A 7224-nucleotide genomic window follows, 5' to 3' on the forward strand; every position below is an offset into this window, starting at 1 on the left:
GAAGGCGTGATCGGGTGGGGTGGGGTGCGGTGGGGGGGAAGAAGCCGCCACTGCCGCCACGCACAAGGCGCGATCAGGTGGGGTGGGGGGGAGAAAGCGGGACAGCCCACCCATCAGCTGGCCAGCGGGAACGCACTGGGAGAGGGCCCGGCAGGCGAATTACCGTATTGACCTGAGTATAAGCCGAGGTGTTTTTTATGCAAAAAATCATGGCTAAAAAACTCGGCTTATACTCGAGTATATATGGTATGTTGTTCTTATACATGATTCCCTAGCTATGATTCCTTTGTTAAACATTGCCTATCATGCCATGGTCAACATTCCTGAATCAAACGTTGCCAAAAAATGAAATTAAAGGTAATGATTTATTCACAATTGTCTATTTAGTTTTCAGTATTCAGAAGAAGAAAAAACAGTTCATGCTTTCAAATCTTTCCATATAGCCTTGAAGCTAACAATATGCCATAGCAATCACTCATGCCTCAATAGAAAAGCCTGCTTCAATCTCTAAGAATCAAGGCTCAAGAACAAAAACAATTTTATTCCCATGAAAACTACTGAAAAGCACCCATTATATTAACAAAATATCCAAAGGAAGCTTACTTCTATATTTGTGTTCACAATTTATTTCTTGTCTCCAGATTAAACACATTTGCTGTGTATTAAGGGTGTGAACCGTTTTTTCGGTATTTTTCGGGTTTGGGTTTAATAGACCCAGACATTTTTGAAAAAACCTTGAGCTACAGCTGTCACTTCCTGGTATTCCCTGGAAGTGACATCATTGCGCAAGTGATGCCAGTGAGTTGAATTTTTAATTAATTTTAATTTGCCCCATGGCCACTCCAAGTGGCAGCAGGGAATGGGTACTTGGGGTAGGAAATCCCCTGCCTTGACTGAGGGCTCGGTAGCCTTAGGCCTGGGGGCTACATGGTGGGTGAGAGGAAAGACCTGGAGCATGTCACAACTCACCTTGTGAAAATCAAATCTGTGATTTTTAATTTTTGCCTAATTTTCTGTTTCCTTGGGTTAATTTTTCTTGTTCAACTTACTTAATCTTAACATTATGTTTGCATGACTTCCATATAAATGGCAATAAAATGGCTTATAAAATGTGCATCATGACATATAAATGGTTTTTAAAAATGACACGGACATTCTATAAAAGAAACTAATTGAGAACACTACCACAAACAAAAACATATGACAATTAGTACATTTCTTGTTTAGGGTTGTGCAAAAAAATAATTTCGGTAAATTTCAGTTTTGGGTTTATTGGGCCTGTTTTCCCCCCCAGTAAACCCAGAATACGCCAAATACCCATACTGTTAAATTTTGGTATTCAGCTTAATTCCGAGTTTACTGAAAAAATTGGGCCCATTATAGTGTATGGGGAATTTTTTGAAGCTCCTGGGGGCATTTTTGGAGGTAAAGTCCCCAAATTTGCAGCATGGCTGCAAGAGACTCTCCTTGGATGGTCACCCAAGTTTGGTGAACTTTGGGACAGGGGGTCCAATTTTAAGGCCCCACAAAGAGGTCACCCCCATTCTCCAGGCATTTCCGAGCTGAGCTGTCCATTGGTTTTTAGGTTCCAAAGTTCCGCATTGCCAAGGACTGGTAGAAAGAGCCGATTTCCAGGCTGATACCTCAAAGTCTGGGAGCTCCCTTAGTATCTGGGGCACATAGCATGATATCCATGCTAATTAGCTTCCAAACTCAGGGAAATGGCTTAAATGCAAGAAAAATAAGGCACAGAAAACATTTCTTTTGGTGGAAAATGACATCCTGTGAACTGTCCTTTATTATGGTCATCAAAAATCTGATTTCAAGAGATGATCATGGTGCGAATAAATGAAGCCTCTACTCATGGTGACCTTCAGTTTGAGAGCAATTTTTCAGGAGGTGGTGGTGACATTGGAGCCAGCCAAAGTCTTGACCACGGGGGCTGTCTGAAGGAGATTGCTCATCCACATGGATGAAGAAATCTCCTTCGGAAGCCTGGTGGTAGTAGCAGTTGAAGGTAGCACTTTTTAGTTGGCGGGTATATCCCTCAGGACAGGAGTAGGTGAGCCCTGTCTTTTAAAAAAACCCTTATGCTTCATCCATATTAACCCACTGAATGGTGATGGATGGATGGCTGTGTGGTTGGATGTTAGTCAGACCAAGTTGGCTCCGATTACATGACCCCAACCTCAAAAGGCCCCCAACTATGGGGCCCTAACAAAACCAGTCAAAAAAAGAAAGAAAAGGGGGAGAAAGTGCAGAGCAAATGCCATGCCTCTGAGCAAAGGCAAATAGTCAAACCAGAAAAAGCTGACTATTTATTCAGCTTTTTTGGGAATAACCCCAGGCTTTGTCGTTCGGTAAATCTGAAGCCCAAAAATTACTGAAATGGCTAATTTTGGGTTTATTTTCGGTTTGGGTTTATCGATATGCACAACCCTAATCTTGATGGTACAGTGAAACATCACTGTCATTCTCAATGTGTTTGCACTGCCACACACCTTGAGGCTCCCCCCCCCCCACTATCACCATTGCTGCGAGCCCTTTCCAATACTCTGCTAAATTTGGGGAAGCAATGGTATAGCAATGGGTAGATAAGCCAGTACTCCTTCAGGACCAATTACTAATGGGACTAACTTTAAAAAGTTAATCTGGAACAAAGGTGGTTTGAGTCCAAATTACCTTGTTTGAATGGTATCTGTTATCAACTGACTCAAGGTGAAGCTAGCTAACTCTAGAAAGTATGTCAAATAGGCCACCTGAATAATGTGTAAATAACATATGGATAGTGAGAAATCAAAACAGAAAAAAATATTGCCTTGCCAATGTTGAGTCCTTGACATTCTAGTTGAGAATAAATGAGAAAATACCATTGATACATTACATGTTTTAATTTCTGTAGCATGCACCTGGTGCCTTAAGTGCACATGTTGATTTTCTATAGTTTCTTTCATTTACAAACAATTGAGTAAAGAAATCATCTCTCGCTAAACCAGAATACAAATTAACATTTTCACCGAGTTTCTTCTTGTGATCCCTTTCACATACACAAAAATCTCTGCAAAATTTTGTGATAGTTCAATAAACACTGGAGCGTATTTGTCACTGAAGATCTATAGAACTACTTCCTGAAAAGCTGTAAAGATGCCTTAGCTATTTTTATACATCTCTAACCTTGTTTTCATATCATTATGAGCTTAAGTAATAAGATGTGATAGACTATGCAGGAGTCCTAATTAATGCTTAGCTTTGAGTGAGCAACTTATTCAGGGTGGATATTAATCAGCAGATCTCCCACCCAGTCTCAAATGTCCTTCTCTGATTATAAGGGTATTTTCAGGAAGTCTTAATGATAAGAATAAAGCTTTTTATTCCAGACAGCATGTCGAGTTTGCTTTGGTGTTTTGATGTAAATAACATTCAAAAAATATAAATTTTGCAAGGCTTTCCACAACATTCTTCATTTGCATAAAGTGACTGTTAAATTTAAGTAACACAGAACAAATCATTGTTCTTGGTTATAGCAAAGTGTGCTAGATTCATCACATTCGCCATGACGTAGATCCCGCAGTTGTATCGGTTCAATCTCAGGATGCTATTGGAAAACAGTCTGGCCCTAGCTGTCTGGATGACTTTTGGTGAGGCCTGATGAAGTGGAGAAGGTGCTTCAAAGTGTGCATACCCACCACATTCAGGCTTGAACCTTGAACCTCATGGCTAATGGTATGCCCAGCTGGGTTGATAGACTGCATCCAGGAGTGTGCTTTTCCAACTGCTTTGAAAGAGGTGGTTGTGAGATCCTTCCTGAATATGGACTCCTTGGACCCAGATTACCTAAACCACTACTTTTCAGTGGATGACACTCCATTCTTGAGTGGGTGGTGACTCGCAGATTCAGGAAGTCTTGGAGGAGACGCATTATCTAGATCAGTGGTTCTCAACCTTTTTTGCTCCGTTCCACCCTTTCACCATTGCTCAGAATATAATTCCCCCCTTTCCAAGATAGTCATAAACTTAATTGAATATCAAAAATTAAATTAAAAACAAACAACAATTTTACAGATTGTACATAATCAACAGGACATCACACTTTGCTGAATAGTGGTCCCAATTCCTCCCCTGGAACCCTAAAATTCCCCCCTTGTTGAAAACTCATGATCTGGACCCATATTAATTTGGATTCAAGGCTAGGTTTGTGATGGAAATAAATTTGGTTGCCGTTGACTACCAGTGGGAGTCCAAGGGGGAGAGACATGGGAAGGCTGTCAGGTATAAAACCATAGTGTTTCTGATGATTTCTAGAACAATGGGGCGTCACTTCTGGGTTTCCCCATAAGTGCCTGATGGTGATTTTTGCCTAATGGTGATTGCCTGATGGGGATTTTTAATCCCCCCCTCTTACAGCCACAGGAGTGCTGGCAGGCAATGGGGGCCAGGGGGGGCACTCCCAGCATGCAAATGACAAGCCTAACCAAGACAGATGACCTTTGCTGGGAGAGTGATGGGGGAGTGTGCCCCCTATCACTCTCCAGCCGGTAGAGATCAGTTCACCTGGGGAAAATGGCTGATTGGCAATTGGACTCTATGGCATTGAAGCCCCTCCCCAAAGCCCACCCTCCTCAGGCTCTGCCCCAAAAACCTCCCGCCAGTGGCGAAGAGGCACCTGGCAACCCTACTCAATACTCTGGCAAACAAGCAGGCCTGCAGAGTCTCCTGAAAATCGGCAAGGTTGGGGCTCTTCTCACATCTTCAGGAAACCCATTACACAGAGCAGAAGCCATGATGGAAACGATAGGCTCTGGTCAATGCCCGATGGGCTGCTCTGAGTGCTGGGATAGTCAGCAAATGGCTGCCTGAAGACTATGATTGCGCACAGGGACATACGGAAGGAGTCAGTCCTTCAAATATGTGGGTCTCAGGTCATGAAAGGCTTTAAAGGTCATTTTTTTATAAATTTTTATTAGATTTTTTTTCAAGAAAAACAAAAACAAATACAACAAAAAAGAAAAAAATTACAAAAAAATACAAGAAATTGTAAAAGGGTATTCATATACCATAATTAATACATTCATAATTACTAATTTATAATGTTAAACAAAGATACCCTTTCCCCTCCACCCACCTAAAGAGTGACCCTTCCCCGACTTCCGAAGAAGTGTCTAAACAGTTTTATTTTATCCATTAATATTATAAATTACAATTGTTAAAAAAATGATTTCTATATCTCATTAATTAAAATAGTAAAGTCTTTTTTTTGCCAACTTATCCCAATATGAGGTGGCCTTAGACCATGTTTTTTAAAATTCTTCCATATCCTTTCCATGCAGAAATTCCGTTAACCTGGCCATCCTCATATACATCCATAATTTCTCTCTCCAGTCAATGATTGAAGGTTTATTTACTTGTTTCCATACTTTAGCTATCACAGTTCTTGCAGCAGCAAAACTGTATTGGCATATAATCCTATCCTGGTCAGTTATATTTTTTAGTGGGATTCCCAATAAGCAAAATGATGGTTTCCTTTTAATCAGATTATTTGTTTCCCTCAATATTTTTTCCAATATTTTTTAATTTTTTTGCATAACCACCATACATGCATATATGTTCCTCTTTCCTTTCCACATTTCCAACACATTCCCTTATCTCCACTATTCATCTTGGATATCATAATTGGGGTTATATGCCATCTATAAAACATTTTATATAAGTTTTCTCTGATTTCATTGGTTATTGTAAATTTAAATTTAAATTCTCTCTTCCATAAATTTTTCCCGTATATCCAAATCAATATTAAATCCTAACTCCTTCATCCATTTAATCATTTAATCATAACCAGCATCTTGAATTGGAATCAGAAATAGACCGGCAGTCAATGTAGCTGTGTAAAAATGGGCAATATACGTTTCCAACAGCTAGCTTACGCTGTTTCAATTTTAAGCCACATTGAGCAGGAATGTGAAGATGTGGCGTGTAAATATTCAAAATAAATAAATAAATCATACCTGCACAAATTATGACCCATCAGGCTGAATTAAGCCAATCTGCTATGTTAACGAGTATGTATGTGTAAGTATTTATGTGTTAAAATACGTACATGCCATCTTTCCGCCATATCATTTAAGGCCTGGCATCTGGTTATTCTCTAGTGAGCTGCCATACTTGGTGGGCTGCCATCATCTTGGTAGATTGTGTGGTACAGGACAATCCATTCTAAATAGAGAACTTCTAGAATGAAAATCAAAATTTATGAACATTAATTCATAAGGCTGTCATAAGTCGGAAGTGACTTGATGGCACTTAGCACATACACAAAATGAACTGAATACAAAATGGAAAAAAGTATGCACATCTCTGTGCATACAAATCTGTTGCACCAATTTTTTCTAGTGTTACACCTATAAAGACCTTTATGTTATGAAATCCCTAGATAATTTTAACTTTCCATGAGAAAACAACAACAAATATGACTCTGAATGGCAATTATTGATCCAGTCCAAGGAAGTAATAAACTGGTATCATGAAACTATTTTTCTCAATGAATTAAAAGCATCATTCAGATATGACTTAATAGGGTCCTAAAATTACAAAAATATTATCTCAGTTTTACAATGTTCCATTAGATCATAAACCTCATATGTGATGTATATATGTCAGCTAGATGAAGTCTCATTCAGTTTATTGATCTCTCTGTTAGTCCTTATAGAGAGTTACAAACTTTGTTGCAGAGTTAATAAGGATTTTAATAGTCTTAACCAATCACTGGTCATGGATTGTTAAGCGCAAGTTATATGAATGCAATTATCTACTAAAATCAGATTACTGAAGGCATTGTTTGCATTGTGAAGAAGCTACTGCCAACCCAATTTAGTTGAGACCCTTGCATAGAGTGTTGACTTTGTGTTACTGTAACAATGGCCCTTGTGACAGTCAATCAAGGGTTAACTTAGTGTCTACTAGTAATAATAATAGCAACAATAACAATAATAATAATTAATACGAATACCCTCCCCTCCCCTCCCCTGGTGAGCCAGGTTCAAAGCGGTTAACATCTTGTAGGTATACATAGTATAAATACAAAAGTTAAAACAATCTAAAATCATAACTAACTGATAAGTCCTCTGCTGATGCCACCCAAACTACTCCATCTTAATGAGGGTGTTATACGAAGGTGACTGTGCATCAGCACCTACAGTTGATATCAGTCTACAGGAGAGAGGAAGAACA

Source organism: Euleptes europaea, chromosome 8, assembly GCF_029931775.1.
Source record: "Euleptes europaea isolate rEulEur1 chromosome 8, rEulEur1.hap1, whole genome shotgun sequence".
NCBI lineage: Eukaryota > Metazoa > Chordata > Lepidosauria > Squamata > Sphaerodactylidae > Euleptes > Euleptes europaea.